We start from the raw sequence: 15,753 nt of genomic DNA on the forward strand, positions 1-15,753 counted from the left end.
TTCATCTCGGATCTCAAACATCAGATCCAAAACCCATTTTAGGATTCAGAATCCAATTCCGTCTTGGATCTCAGATTTCATATCCAAATTCCATTTCAAATCTCGGATCTAATTTCACCTTGGATCTCAGACTTTAGATCCAAAATCCATATTGGATTCCAAACCTTGGATCCAATTCCATTTAAAATTCAGAATTCAATTTCATCATTGGATCTCAGATTTCAGATCCAATTCCCATTTAGAATTCTAAATCCAGAATTCAATCTCATCTTGGATTTCAACTCTATTTAGAATCCAAACTTTTTTCAAATTCCATTCTGAACTCCAAAATTTCAAATCAAATTCTATCTCCAAATCTAAATTCTATTCCAAGTTTATCTTGAATCCAAAAACCAATTCTATTTCTTAAATTCTATTTTTTCAAATCTTATTTTGATTTCAAGCTTTACAACTGAAATTTAAATTACATCCCAACATTTCATCTCTATTCTGATTCAAAGTCCATTTATGACTTTGAAATTTCCTTTCTTCTCCTTTTATCTCAAAATTCAAAACCATCTCTTTCAAAACCCAGATTTATTTTTTCAAACTCTGTTTATTCCAAAAACTTAGAACTTTAAATCTTAAGTTCTAAAGTTAAAAACCATTTCTTCACTCTATTATCAGATTCATCTCAGAAATACTTGGAGATTTTCAAAATCATTTTTGAAAGAGCATATATCCTTGCATTTGCACAAGCATGATTCTTTGTGCATTTAGACTTAGAATAAATTCTTAGATAATTTCTTAGCAAAGCAAAAGGCATGAATTCGACCCTTGGTTCGATTACCCCTGGTAAAGGCGCCAAGAACGGTCGAACCTCGTACCGACGAGCGGATCCCGTCTCCCAGTTTTTCTGCAAATATTTCAAAACGGAGGCGCGTTATTTTTTTAAACATTTTCAAAATTAAGGTCAAGTGAGACCCCGCAATAGAATTCATCTTTCTCTTCTCTTCTTTTCTTTTCTTTTCTTTTCTTTTCTTTTCTTTTCTTTTCTTTTCTCTTCTCTCTTTCTTTCTGTCTTTTATTTTCTCCCTTCAAAAAGGAGGAAATAGGGATTTGAAAGGAAAAGAGAAGGAAGAGAGAGAAATACCAAGAGAGGAAAAAAATTTCGATGATCACAACGACTCTCCTACAACAGTGGGGTTGGGTCACGCCGTGACCCAACCATCGCTTATGGCTGGAGCACCAGTCCCCTCGATTTGGGACTGAGCTGAGCCCATAGCGCCTAAGAGGAAATCTCTAGGGTGTGGGGCAATGGCTACAACGCACAGCTGCGCCTGCATGCAAACCTAGCAAGCTACGAAAAAGCTGGGTGCGGGCTGGACGAGCCCGGCTCAATCCTGCTCACCCAACCTCGATAGCAATGTCCACGAACAAGCTAAACTGAGAGAAGAAGGAAAGAAAAGCATTCATTACAGCATACCAAACAGAAATTACATGCTTTGGCAAAGAAAGACTTAAAACACATTTAGAGTAAACCTAGATGATATCTAATCCAAACATGCAGCCATGAAAAGAATTAAGAATCAAGATTAATAAATAAAAAGAGTTGCCTTCAAGAAACTAATACACCTTTGGGCTTGCATGCAAAGATGCTAAGCACCGTAGGTTTCATGTTATACCGAACCGTGAATGGATAAGGTGAATCTTCACCTTAGCTAGCTGGAGATGAAGTAGGTGTTGCAGCTATACGCACCAAGCTTGGAGCTCCCACCGATGGAAGATGAAGGCAAGTGAGAGGGAAAGAGAGGGAGTTAGGGAGAGAGAGAGAGAGAATGAGAGAAAAATGAAGAGGGAAAAAAAATCGCCCAAAACCAATGGGGGACCCGTTTTTTTGTAAAGGTTTTATAGGTGTTGCTTTAGGGATGGACGGCTGGGATTTAATCCCTCTAAGATGAAGGGTTGGAGAGCTCCACGCCCTTCAACAACCAATGCATGTCAAGCCTTCCAAAAGGCTTTGCAAAATTTTCAAAAATCCCATCATTTAAAAGCCATTAAAAGTTTGAAATTTACAAGGGGGCGCCCTTGGCTGCCACCCATCGTGCCCAATGGATTTAAGGTATTCAAAAGTTTTTATAAGTATTACATACCTGCCCTTTTGAAAATGGTGCCCCTAATGATGGAGCCTAGGCTTCATCATGAGGGTGTTGGAATGATGCATGGCCAATGAAGGCCCAACTTAAAATCCATGCAAGATTTGTTTCAAAAATGCCATCCAGCTGGTCAACCCTTGACCAGCTGGTCAGCCATGGCCATGGACGTCCACTATAGGGTTCGTCCATGGGTCTTGGATCCACAAGGTGCCCCGGATCCAAAAACCAAAACCCGTCAATTATGTATATCATAAGAAAAATGCTTATTTAATGAAATAAATTAATAATTTAATTCCAACAAATTATTTAGTTCTCTTTATAACCCTAACTAACATAGAATGGTTAATGCCTCTTGAGGAAATCACCTTTCGTTCATTAAAATTAAGCGTTCTAAGATTCGGGTCTAAAATTAGGTCAAAACTCGTAATTCACATGCATTGACGAGGTTCTTTCATCGTTCGGATCTCAAATTCGGGGTGTATCACCACAGCCCTATTCCAAACTTACCCCAAAATTTTCAGAGGTTGATTCGTTCTAGATTTCCCAAAATCGCTTTATTTATATAAAATTATGCGATTTAACCCAGTCTCAAAATAAGCAAAGCATCATAAGTTGCCAAAACATAAGAATTTATTGATTTCCATATAATTACACATTATACATCAAAATTAGAAATCGTGGATCTTACATAACCCGTGCGAGGACTGGGTTTTTCAAATGAACTTGATCTTTAGTTGAAAATTTTTTGAGAGATAACCAGTGCGTGGACCGGGTTCCTCAAATGGACTTGCTCTTTATTTGAATTTTTTTTTTTAAAATGACCTGTTGAAGGACTGAGTTCCGAAAAATGGTTCGATCTAAGATCGAAAATTTAAAATGACTAGTTCGAGGACTGGGTTCTGAAAAATGGTTTGATCTAAGATCGAAAATTTAAAATGACCAGTTCGAGGACTGGGTTTTGAAAGCATACCAGTAAGAGCACTAAAATTTTGAAAATGTACCAGTACGAGCACTGGATTTTTCAATTGAGAGTTGGGAAGGAAACCGACATTCTTAAGATATTTGGAGATCGAAGCAGGAATGATTGCCGGGGTTTCGGGATTATCCCTTATTCTGAAGGGGAAATAAAGTAGACATTTGATGAGAATTTAAAAAATCATAAAAAAAATTATTCAGGTTTATCCCTTAACCTGAAAGGAAAACAGAATAGACATTTGATGAGAATTTAGGAAAATGATTCAGGTTTATCCCTTAACCTGAAGGGGAAATAGAATAGACATTTGATGAGAATTTTGGAAATCATAAAAAAAATTATTCAGGTTTATCCCTTAACCTGAAAGGGAAAAGAATACCTTGAAGGTCGAGGTTTAGGCTTGTCCTTTAACTTGAAAGGGAAAAAGAAGATTTTGTGAAGAGATAACCTGAGACTTGAATTTAGAAGGGATATGACAAGATTTATGATTTATGATCTATGATTTAGATGGACCAGCACAGTTAGCTGTATGCGGTCCAATTTTTCAGGATTAACCCCTTATCTTGAACGGGGAGAAGAAAGAATAAAATTTGAGAATATAGAATTTGATGGAAGACTGATAAAAATGGAGAAAATTTGAGGAAATTGATGAAAATTTATTTTGTAAAAGAATTCTCACAAGTAGCATTATTGCTCCTATGAGTGATCTCAGGATTATCCCTTATCCTGAATGGGAAAAAGAATACCTCAAATGTCGAGGTTCAGGTTTATCCCTTAACCTGAAAGGGGAAAAAAATAAAATTTATAAAAGTGGAGAAAAATTGAATAAATTTATGAAAATTTTGTTTTTGAAAAGAATTCTCATAGGTAGCCTTGTTGCTTCTGTGAGGGGTCTCAGGATTATCCCTTATCCTGAATGAAAAAAAGAAGAAAATTTAAGTAGAATTAATGAAGAGAGATTGATATAAATTTAGAAAATCAATAAAGATTGATGAAACTTGTGTTGCAAAAGAATTCTCGTAGGTAGCATTATTGCTCCTACGAGGGGTCTCAGGATTATCCCTTATCCTGAATGGGAACACCTCGAAGAACGAGGGTCAGGTTTGTCCCTTAACCTGAGGGGGAGAATAATAAAATTTATAAAAGTGGAGAAGAATCAAATAAATTTATGAAAATTTTGTTTTTGAAAAGAATTCTCACAGGTAGCCTTGTTGCTTCTGTGAGGGGTCTCAGGATTTTCCCTTATCCTGAATGGGAACACCTCAAAAAACAAGGGTCAGGTTTATCCCTTAACCTGAGCGGGAAATAGAATAAAGGAATACCTCATGGGAAAGAGGCATCAGGTTTATCCTTTAACCTGAAAGGGTAAAAAGTTGATAAAAATTTAATAAAATTGAGTAAAACTTGATAAAATTTAATAAAATTGATGTAAACTTGATAAAAAATATGAATAAAATGAATGAAACTAATAAAGATAACAAGCTTAACTGAAAATTTATAAGATTTGAGAAAAAATGAGTTTGTCTAATCCTGCCTGCATATGGGATCTTGAAAGTGAAAGGAAAATGTTCATTTTGAAGGACAAGTGAGAAATCATTTTTGGGAGGAAAATCAACCGCAAGAAGAATGATCAGCGCGAGGGATGATTTTTGAAAGGGAATCAAACACGAGAGATCATCATGAGGGTCAATTTTTGAAGGTAACAGTTTGTAAACCTAATTTTGAAAAAGAAGATCAACGCTAGGGTTGATTTTTTGAAGACAATGGTTCGAAACTGATAATAAGATCAACACAAGGGTTGATTTTTGAATATAATGGTTTGAAATCAATCTTGGAAGATAAGATCAACACAAGTGTTGATTTTTGAATATAGTGGTTTGAAACCCATTTTTGGAAAATACGATCAACACGAGGGTTGATTTTTTGAAGGCAATGGTTCGAAACAAATTTTTTGGGAAAATAAGATCAACACGAGGGTTGATTTTTGAAGACGAATGGTTTGAGACCATTTTTTAGAAAAGAAGATCAACACGAGGGTTGATTTTTGAAAAAAAGGTTGAACCAAAAATATTTGAACTTTTTGGTTATTGTAACGCCCCGGATTTCCAAAACAAGCTAAGTTAAAATTTTCATGAATTTCTTTTTTTTTTTCTTTGCAGCGGAACTTAGAAAAGATTTTAGCAGCGGAATCAGACGATAATGAGTCGTCAGTTTTAGAAAACTCCGAGCACATTACAGGATGTGGCCAAGCAACTCATTGACCACCGAAGTATTCCATTTTATCGAAAACCACATGTTTATTACAACATCACTACTTGGAAAAGCAGTATAGGTTCAATAAAAGGAAGCAATACAACTCTGTTTAGAGAAACCCTGGAACTCGATGCCGCCTCACTCCGCATATCGCCACGCAGGTCCAACACCTGTAATCCCCATTAAACGGGGTCAGAACCACTTATGGTCTGGTAAGCAAGCAATCACACATCCATTTAACTCAAGTAAATGCATTGACCACTCAGGGTCGCAGTTCGCAATAACGACGCTCAAGCCTTCATGACTTAGCGTATATCGCAAGAGTCTTCTCAAGGCTATGAGTTGAACATCTGCACAAGTCTTCATGACTTAACGCAAGCCTCTTCAGAGCTGTGATTTGAATAACCGCTTAAGTCTCCATGACTTAGCTTTGACCTCTTCCGGGTCTCAAAGGGATGTCTAGCTCAAGTCTTCATACTTGGCACATCTGTATCCCACGTATCTAAGGACAGCTCCTCGAGCTTCGCTTAGTCGTGCGGATACCACACGAGTCTTTGCCCAGTCGGTCTAGTTGTATACCGATCATGACATCTTCACAAAGGTTATGCAGGACTGACTCAACAACGTCCATACACTCATACATTCTAGCATCGCTCAACCTAGAGCTAATGCATTGTTTCGATAATTAACCTCTTCCACCCTTGGTATGCAGGCGAAGCAATTGTCCGAGCATCAACTCGACGTTCTGGGGGTTGATTATTCTTTGTATTTTAGATACCCCAGAGGCATGTTGACCCTATCCATAGTAGGGCAGTGTGTTTCAACTAAGAGAACCCTACTAGGCCCATATTCGGATGCATCCTCTACTTGCAGTAGTTGGTTTCAATCCTTAGATCTTAAGGATAACCACGACCCCAAAACCCATGAGTGACTGAGGTCATCGTGGACTCTATCAGGTCCAAAGTAAAATACGTGTCACTGAAGGCTGTATCATCACTGTCATTCCACAGTGAGCATAATTCCTGAAGGGGTCTGTCAGTCTTACAATTACTTGGATAAATATTTGCATGTCATTTAGGCATCCCGTGCCTCAGCACTGCAGGAGTATGTACCCGACCCCATTCAGTCTACCCCAACACAGTCATTAACTGAGGGGGTACCCCTAACACAATTTTCAACTGTGGGGTATGTGCGACCTTAAGTCTTATTCATATGCATGCAGAACACCGCTCTTGGCACTGCGGCCACCACGAACATCACACCTCTTCTGGGTGGAAACAACATACTCTGGCTCTTCGGCCCTTACGAGTCTGGTTGTGTAACCGTCTTCAATGAGCATGCATATGACTCGATCTAAATAGATCGGCTACTCGGCGTATTTTTATGCAACGAGTCCAAACCTGGTTAAGGTGCAACCTCTACTCTGGCTCAGCAGCCCTTACGAGCAAGGTGCCTTTATAGGCATTTGGGAGATGAGTCGTTCTGACATCGTTCCATCAACGAACATCATTATGTCGTTCAACTGGTTTTGGCAACTCTTCTGCCAACCATTTTGTCAGCAACTCCTCTGCTCTATCGGCAGTAGTGCGACGAACCTTTCTACGTTGTAGAAAGCATTCTATGAACTGGGTAGCACTCTGATATATGACAGAGTATCCTGCTACATTTTTTCGGAGCCATTCTTGGCTTCTTCAGAAATTTCAGCAGCACTTCCTCTCTTTAACGAAGAAAGCGTGTGTTTCATTTATCCATTTCAGTGACATCTCCCCTTTTTGGCAGGAAATCGTTTGCTTAACTCGGGAAATGGATGTGCATCGTTGTGCGTACCTTGCATCCATCAAGGTTGCAGGAATCCTGAACCATAGCCAGGCCATACGTAATTGACTTAGTCTTTACGTAAAGAGCATTTTGCCAAAAAGTGAAGCCTTTCCAATAGGGGCTTTATTCGTCAAGCAGAATCCTGAACGAGGAACGGTAAGAGAATCACATTGGCGATTTGGAGTTGATCTTCATTTGAACGCTCATTTACGCGCCATATATTTAGTATAAGTAGAAGCATGTGCTTTATACAGCGGCGACGTAAGGAAATGCATATACTATTGTTCAGGGTGTGTAACTGAACGAAATATTCTACATATATATTTGCAGAAAGTAAGAGCCTTGGTGTCTTTCAACACAACGGCATAAGTAAATGCATAATCGAAAGTGCATTAATCGGAAATTGCAGAAAGCATAAGCCTTGGCATCATACGACGCGACGACAAAGGTAAATTATATAGCCTATGTGATATAAGACGCGTCGGCAGAATCAACAGATATACACCTAGATCTGTATCCAACGATAGTTACGAGGTGAGCGGGTGAACACCGAAGTGTTCTAAAGAGCTCAACCAAGAACTAAGGCGAGATACCATTTTTAAGAACACATATACTGCGTATTTGAACATATATATCCGACAATAGTTACGAGGGGAGCGGGTGAATACCGAAGTGTCCAAAAAGGGCTCAACCAAGAACTAAAGCAAGATACTACTTCAGAAGGTATACGTATATACAAACAAGCAAACACTTGAGAGAGATGGATTAATGAAGCGAACTTACTTCAATTTGAGGAAGAAATGATTCTGGTTGCTTCGAACGCTTCGATCCGTCCTCCTAGAGGTTCGACTTCAAAAAGAATCAAATCTGAACTTCGGACAAAAAAAGACTTGGACTTTGACTTCAAACGTAACTAGGTTCAAGTCAAGTCAACTGGGTTTGGACTAGGTCAGGTAGGTTCATACCTAGGTCAGGTGGGTTAGGACCAGATCAGGCAGACTCAGACCAGGTCAAGTAGGTTTAGACCTACTGGGGGTGGTTCTAGAGAGAGAAAGGGCTAGAGAGAAGGGGGGTTGGCAATTTTTTCTAAAGGGGGGGGGGTCTATTTATAGATTCTGAAACTTGGGCCCCAAGTTTCAGAATCTCCTTTTTACCTTTGGCTTTTCCGAAAATTCCAGAGCATATTCCATGAAATATTCCATGGAAGGTGCTGGAAAGTCCTGGAAGGTCCTAGAAGATGCTGGAACATTCTAGAATATTTTTCTGAGAAATATTTTTGTGGGTCCCACCAATATTTCCGTGGGTTTTGTAAAAATTTCGGGTTTTCAGCGATTTTTTTCTGAAAAATTCTGAGTACGTCATTCTCTTCGTATTAACGTAACTAAGAAAGTTGGCTTGAGGAAATCTTTTGATTTCGTTCAGGTAGGAAGTTATGGATTCCAGAGTGTTTAAGCATATATTCGCAAAGCGATGAATATCTTAAGTATAACTGGCTTGCAGGAATTGATTTGTTTCGCATTATGAGAAAAATGCTATTTTGATCGGTAAATGTCTCATGAATTTTATTCAGAAATCATCTGAAAAATTATGGGTCTTACAGTTATCATGACGAAGATGTTGCAGAAACTTTTCAAAATTTCATGATTTTTGAAAGACCCTCATAGGTAATATCATTTCTCTCATGAATGATGTCAGGATTGTCCCGCATTCTGAAAAAGAACAGGAATTTAATGCCCTAGTATGGCAAAAGAAGGAAGTATTGGATATCAAAGATATAAAGAAAATTGACATTTCATTGATAAGCAAAGGTTGACAACAAAACTGAAATATTTACAAGAGCTTTGACGAAAAATGGTTTATAAAAGACTGGGCTGACTTGCCCCTACAAGACGACTGACAAAAAAAAGGAATGAAAGTGCAGAAAAACTTTGGCCTCCTCAATTCTTTGAGTGATCCGGAAATGGCTCGGTCAAGACCGTTGGGTGTTCTTCTTCCTTGTTCTGCACCAGAAGATTCCTATTAATGCAGTCTTGTATCATATGCTTGAGGACAAAGCAGTGCTCTGTATCGTGCCCTGTTGCCCTATGGAACTTGCAGAATTGGTCTTTTAAAATTTCCCAAGATTACGGGAGGATCCGCGACTTTAGGGAGTTTGATCATCCCATGTTTTAACATGTATTCCAGAATTGTTTTCAAAGTTTGATCTAAAGGAGTGAAAATTCGATCTTTCTCCCACTTGATGTACTTGGGCTTCTCTTGAAGATCCCCTCCTTGTTGGAGGCCAGCCAGGAGTGGTTTGTCATTGTTCTTAAAGGACCTCTCCTTCTGCCCCTTGTTCTGATCTACTCTCGGGTCACTGCTACTGTTATTTCTGTTTCCTCTGCTGCTACTGCCATGATTATTGCTGAAGGTATCAGCTGAATGAGTGAATTGCGCCTTCTTCTGGTCTTGGATATTCTTGACCAGAGGCATGCCCTCGTAGATCCCATTTTCTATTTCTGCCTCGAGCCATTCGGCTCGCTCAATCAATTTGATAAAGGATTTCGCTGGGGAAGTGGCGATAAGGCTTCTCATGGGCTGAAAGAAATTGTTGAGGATTATCTGTAGTGCATGCTCCTCTAGAATCGGAACCTTCATCTTATTACAGGTGTTTCTCCACCTGTAAATGAATTCTCCTGCTCTTTCATTTTGCTTCAGGTTGTAAAGATGATTGAGCGTAGGTGAAGCTTCAGTATTGAATAGGAAGCGTTCGATGAACAAATTTACTACCTTATCGAACTCTCGTAGTTTGATAGGATTGATGTGGTCGGCATACCACCTGGCCGCTATACCCTCTAGACTACGGGGAAAGCAAATGAACAAAGCCCTGTTGTCCTTTCTGAAATGGCAGCATTATGCATAAAAGGTGGCTTGGTGAGCCTTAGGATTGCCAGTTCCATCAAACTTGAGGAATTTGTGAGGAAGATTTTTCATGTTATCATCCCCATCTAGGCCATCGTAAAAATCCTCGTCAGTGTAGGTTTGCTTGCCCTTACTCTTGGCTTGAATGTCCTTGATTGCTTGATTCATCTCCTTCAGTTGCTTGCTCATCGGGTCCTCTGCTGGAATCCCAGACTTGGGCTTGTTGACAAATTCGGGCTCTTCAGCGGCTATCTTTATAAACTGCCTTGGAGGATTCTAGCTGAACACAGCTTGTTCTTCTTCTTCTTATTCTTCTTCCTCTGATTATGTCCCCTCAGAAGTACTGTCCGGCTGTATCTTCTTCTTGACGATCCTGGAGTGCTTTTTCATAACCTTCTTTTTCAGTTTGCTTTTAGGGACTGCCTTTTTCAGACTAATCTCAGCCTATTCTGATACCATCTTGGACATCATCTTCTGGAACAAACTGTAGATAACTGGATCAACGTCATCCCCTTTGTCCTGGCTCTGTCCTTTGGATGACCTAGGAGAGTTCATTCCTTCTATTTCACTGTCACTGTGTTGCTGAAAAGTCTCCTTTCCTGTCCTCGTCTGAACCATTTTTTAATATCAATGCTTTCTTCTACAGAGGAAAGTGGAGGTTTTAGACTGAAGAAATTTTGGGAGAAGTTTTGACAGAAGGAAGGATTAGGTTAAATATGTTAAAAATTTGTATCCCATTACTAGGGATTTAGTCATCACAGAATCTATGACAATTGCGTTGTTACTCCATGAGGGAGAGTAACCAACTAAAACACGAAGGAAAATGCTATTTTAAAAAGGATATCTCTTGACGGAAAGAGATTTTATTTATGAAAAGATAAACAAGAAAAATAGAATCAGAAGATACATTGGAAAAATAAGAGGGAAATGAATTTGAGAATAAACGGTAAAGATTTAAAATTTGAAGAATTTGCAGGCAGGATCAGAAGAATTTGAAGAAATCAGAAGAAGAAAAGGAAAATACACCTGGGTTTTAAAAAACAAAAGAGGAAATTTTGAATAATATATACCCACGTTTTTGGAAAATATAAGGAAGATATAAAGTATCACACAATCACAGATGTACAAACAAGGATGCAAAAACAGCACTCCCTAAAGCTGACTCTAAATGCAATATTTGAAATGGTTGATAGGACCTTAATCCTAACTCTAAGATTTAGATCATCTGATTCCAATCAAGGTATACCGATATACTCAAGCCGAAGCTCGAAGTATATGACATAAAAATATTTCTCTGGTTCTAATGTAATGGCTTCCCAACATCCTTGAGCGCCTACCGATATACCTCAGACTATGGCCCTTAGGTACGTGATAGGGGGGTGTGAACCCAAATAAGTGGTCCAGTTGTGAGGCTCTCTCCCGAACTATGGTTCAGTGAGACAACCCAACAACGTGAAGACCAGGACAAATATAGGTAGGGATGTTTTCGAAAACATGCTCAACATGCAATAAAAACCATAAAGCTCTAATGCAAGTCCTAAAGCGATAGATTTTTAAATGAAGAGAAGCATACACTTGCATACATTATTTGCATTCAATCCCTAGAATTGAGGAGAGTTGTATTTCAGACCTAAGTCTAAGTGAACATGGAATAATCTCCTCAATATGGTCCTACGAAACCATACTTAAATCCTATATGCATTATGTCAGCTTAGAACAGAGTCTAGGCTCCTAAGGTTTGCATGAAAATGAAGCTGACATTTGTAGAATAAAGACTTAGATAAAATTAAAGCAAAGCAAAAGGCAGAAATTCGACCGGACAGAGATGAGTCCCATCACGGTCGCCAACTCGTGTGATCATGCAAAATTTTTCCTCTCATTCCGCTTTTCCTTTCTCTTCGCCTTTCTAACCTCTGTTCCATTTTTTTAAGGAGAATAAAAGATAGAAAAGAAGAGAGAATGAGAAAAGGAAGAAGAGAGAGGAACTCTTTTGCGAAGGTCTCACTTGACCTTAATTTTGAAAATATTTAGAAAATTATTCGCCTCCGTTTTGAAAATATTTGCGAGAAAATTGGGAGACGGGATTCGCTCGTCGGTACGAGGTTCGATCGTTCCTGACGCCTTTACCAGGGGTAATCGAACCAAGGATCGAATTTATGCCTTTTTGCTTTGCCTAAATATCATCTAAGAATTTATTCTAAGTCTAAATGCACAAAGAATCATGCTTGTGTTAATGCAGAAATGTATGCTTTTGAGAAAAACAGTTTTGAAAATTTTGGGATTTTCCAAGTGTTTCTGAGATGAACTTGATAATGGAATGAAAAATGGTTTTTGAAAGTTGAATCTAACTTAGAACTTTTGAGATAGATCTTGAAAAAGACATTTGAAGTTCTAAGTTTGGAAAGATAAGTCTAGAATTTAAAAAGAATGAAGAAAAAGGGGAATTTGAAGCTGAGATAGAAAAAGTGAAGTTTCAAAGTCAAAATGGACTCTGAATTTGAATTTTGAATCTGGATTTCGAAATAGAGATGAAATTTTGAAAAGAAATTGAATTCCAGATTTAAAGTTCGAAATCAGGATGGAATTTGGATTTGAGAGATCCAAATGGAATTTGAAAATAGAATTGGATTTAAGAAATCTAGATGGGATCTGGAATTGGTTTTTGAAATCTGAAATTGAAAGTGGAACGGGATCCGGAATCCTAAATGGAATTGGATTCAAAGTCTGGAATCCAAAATGGAGTTGAATCCGAAATCTGGAATCCTAAATGGATTTGGCTCCGAAGTCTGGAATCCAAAATAGAGTTGAATCTAAAATTTGGAATCCTAAATGGATTTGGATCCGAAGTTTGGAATCCAAAATGAGGATTGGATTTGGAAATCTGGATCTAAAGTAGAATTGGGTTCTAATTTTAGAATTTGGGTTTTGAAAGTCCAAATGGGATTTTGAAGATGGATATGGGTTTTGAAAAGCCAGATTGAATTTTAAACTCAGAAAAAAATCGAATTTTGAGATTCAGAATCAATCTCAAAACTTTGATTTTGAATTTAAGATTCAAGAATCAACGAAAAATAAAGGATGAACTTGATTTAAAGCTTGAGTTTTGAAATCAGAAGATGAATCAGAAATTTCAAAGTTAAATTGAATTTTGAAATTGAATTTGAGATATTGAATTAAACTTGAATTTAAATTTGAATCTTGGAAATGAATTTAAAATTTCAAAGTTGAATTGAACTTTGAAATTTGATTTAAATTTGAAATGAAACTTTGAATATAAAAATGAATTTTGAATTTTCAAAGTCAAATTGGACTTTGAAATTGAATTTTGAATCTTGAAATGAGATAGAATTTGATGAATTGAAATAAAATTTGAAGAAAGATATTTAAGATCACTTGGATTTTGAAAAAAAAATTTGAAAATATGATGCAATTTTATCCTAAATGATGAATGAATTTAAAGAATTTGAAATTGGATTTAAAAAGCATATTTCATTCTTTAAATGAATTGAAATAAGATTGAAGATATAATACATCCCTGACTATGGTCATTGAATGTATTATATAATAATCATATTTGAATTCAGATGAAGAATGAAACATATTTTGGAGCTTTTATAGAGTTTAAAATGAAATTAACTCTCAATATATCCTGACTATGGCCATTGATATATATTTTGATTTAATTTTAAGTTAAACTCTTAATAAAAGAAGAAAATATTTGAAAAAATATGATGATTTTTTGAAGAAGGGATCCAGTATAGATCCAATGTTATTTCATAAAAGATGAAAACCCTAAGTTTTGTTCACACCTTGACTATGGCCATTGATGCAAATCATCAACTTAGGATTTAATCACCTTTTATAAAATGGTGCACGTGCCATTAGTGTTCCCATTCGTGGATTTTGAAGAAACAAAGAGGAAATGAGATGAGAACAAGTAATTTACAAAACTCATTCAGCCTAATCTAGTGCAGGAAATGTACAATATTCATCATCTAGCTATTACATCCTTGAGATTACATGGAAATTCAAATTCCTAATCTAGAAAAAGAGATTCAACCATCTATATTTCCCTGCAAAATAGAGTTAATGTTCAACAAGGATGACAAAATATAGAAGTAGATCATGCATAGGATTTATATTAAAGAAGAGATACCTATGGAAAAATGAAGAGGGTGAGGGATGTTATAATATATCTAATGTTTTTATTAAGTAACATGCTAATACCTTGATTTGACCAACAAGCAGATGCTATGTAGCCTATAAGCTCTAGACAATATATGAAGGAATAGCAACAAAATTCATTCCTGTAGAACCAACACTTCAAATTAGTGACATATAACTCATCATCTGTGAAAGTCGATGCACCCTAATTCAAGGTATTTTCCCTTGGCACCTCAAGATGGCAAATCCAGAAGAAGTTAAAACTACAAGTCATCAGATTCACCCTTAGCAGCAGCCAGGTATTTTGCAAAGGTTGGTGCTGGACATAGGTAATATCCTGCTGAAACCTCCATTGAACCTCAAAGGATAGGTTGTAGGTGACAAGATAGATGGGGTATTAAAATGTGGGAGATGAATGGCGATAGCCGGTATGCAGTAACAGGAAGGTGGTGAAAGGGGATTATATGTATGATTCTTGCAGATGATGGGCATTGCAGGGTGAATGAAGAAGTGCTGATGTTGGTATTGGGAAATGAGAGGTATATGCACAGGGGAATGAAATGGAGCTAGGGCTATTGGAGAAGGTGCTGTGACTGTGCAAGTGCTGAAGTGTGATGTGCGGATGGAGGTGGAATAGTGCACTTCGCAGAAAATGCACTTGATATGAGGTGGAAAATGCAATCTGTGCAATAGTGGAGGGGTGGTGTAGGAGATGAACATAGTCGCAGTGGGTGCAATGTTATGCCGAATAAACAGGACAGCCATGAAGTGAAGTTCAGATGCTATATGAGTGTTGTGGTAGTGCAATGAGAATCTGACAGGATGGGGGTGCTGTATCATAGCAACGAAGTGGCTGGAGATTTGGCATAATATGATTGGATGGGGCGATTAGCAGGCAAAGGATGGCTGGATGTCATTTGTGAAAGTTGTGGTGTTGGTATGGTAAATGAAACAGGGGAGGTAAGATGCTTAACTGTAGGTGGAGATGATGATGGAACGAATCAGGGCCTTTTGCGAGTAGTGTAAAAGAGGGTGAGATGGATAGTAGGGGTATGCTAGGATTGATTAGCAGCGAGAAAGGGGAGCTGAAACTATAATTTTGGGGAGCAATAACCTACTGATGAGGGTGACAGGAGATGGGCAAATTGCAGCTAGAATGCAAATGGGTGGTCGATAGGTATGAAGGGTGGAAATGAACATAGTTGCAGGTGTGTTGTAAATATTACAGTGTGTGAAGCAGCATGGTAAAAGAATAGTGGTAGATGATGGGTAGATGCCAACAGGGGCTGTGGACTCTGTGAAGGGACGAAGGGATGAAGGTGGGCATTGTGTGGAATGACACAAGTAAATGGGAAAGGGGTTATGCAAAATGATTATCAGAAATGATAGGAAATTAGACATCATTAGAAACTCAGATTTGCATCGGATATCAAGCATAAATCCGGGAATCGAATTGGCAGGATGATCAGATACAGGATATCATTGATCAGTATATTCAGCAAATATATA

Source organism: Nuphar pumila, chromosome 1 (assembly GCF_984573655.1).
Source record: "Nuphar pumila chromosome 1, dmNupPumi1.hap1.1, whole genome shotgun sequence".
Classification (NCBI taxonomy): domain Eukaryota; kingdom Viridiplantae; phylum Streptophyta; class Magnoliopsida; order Nymphaeales; family Nymphaeaceae; genus Nuphar; species Nuphar pumila.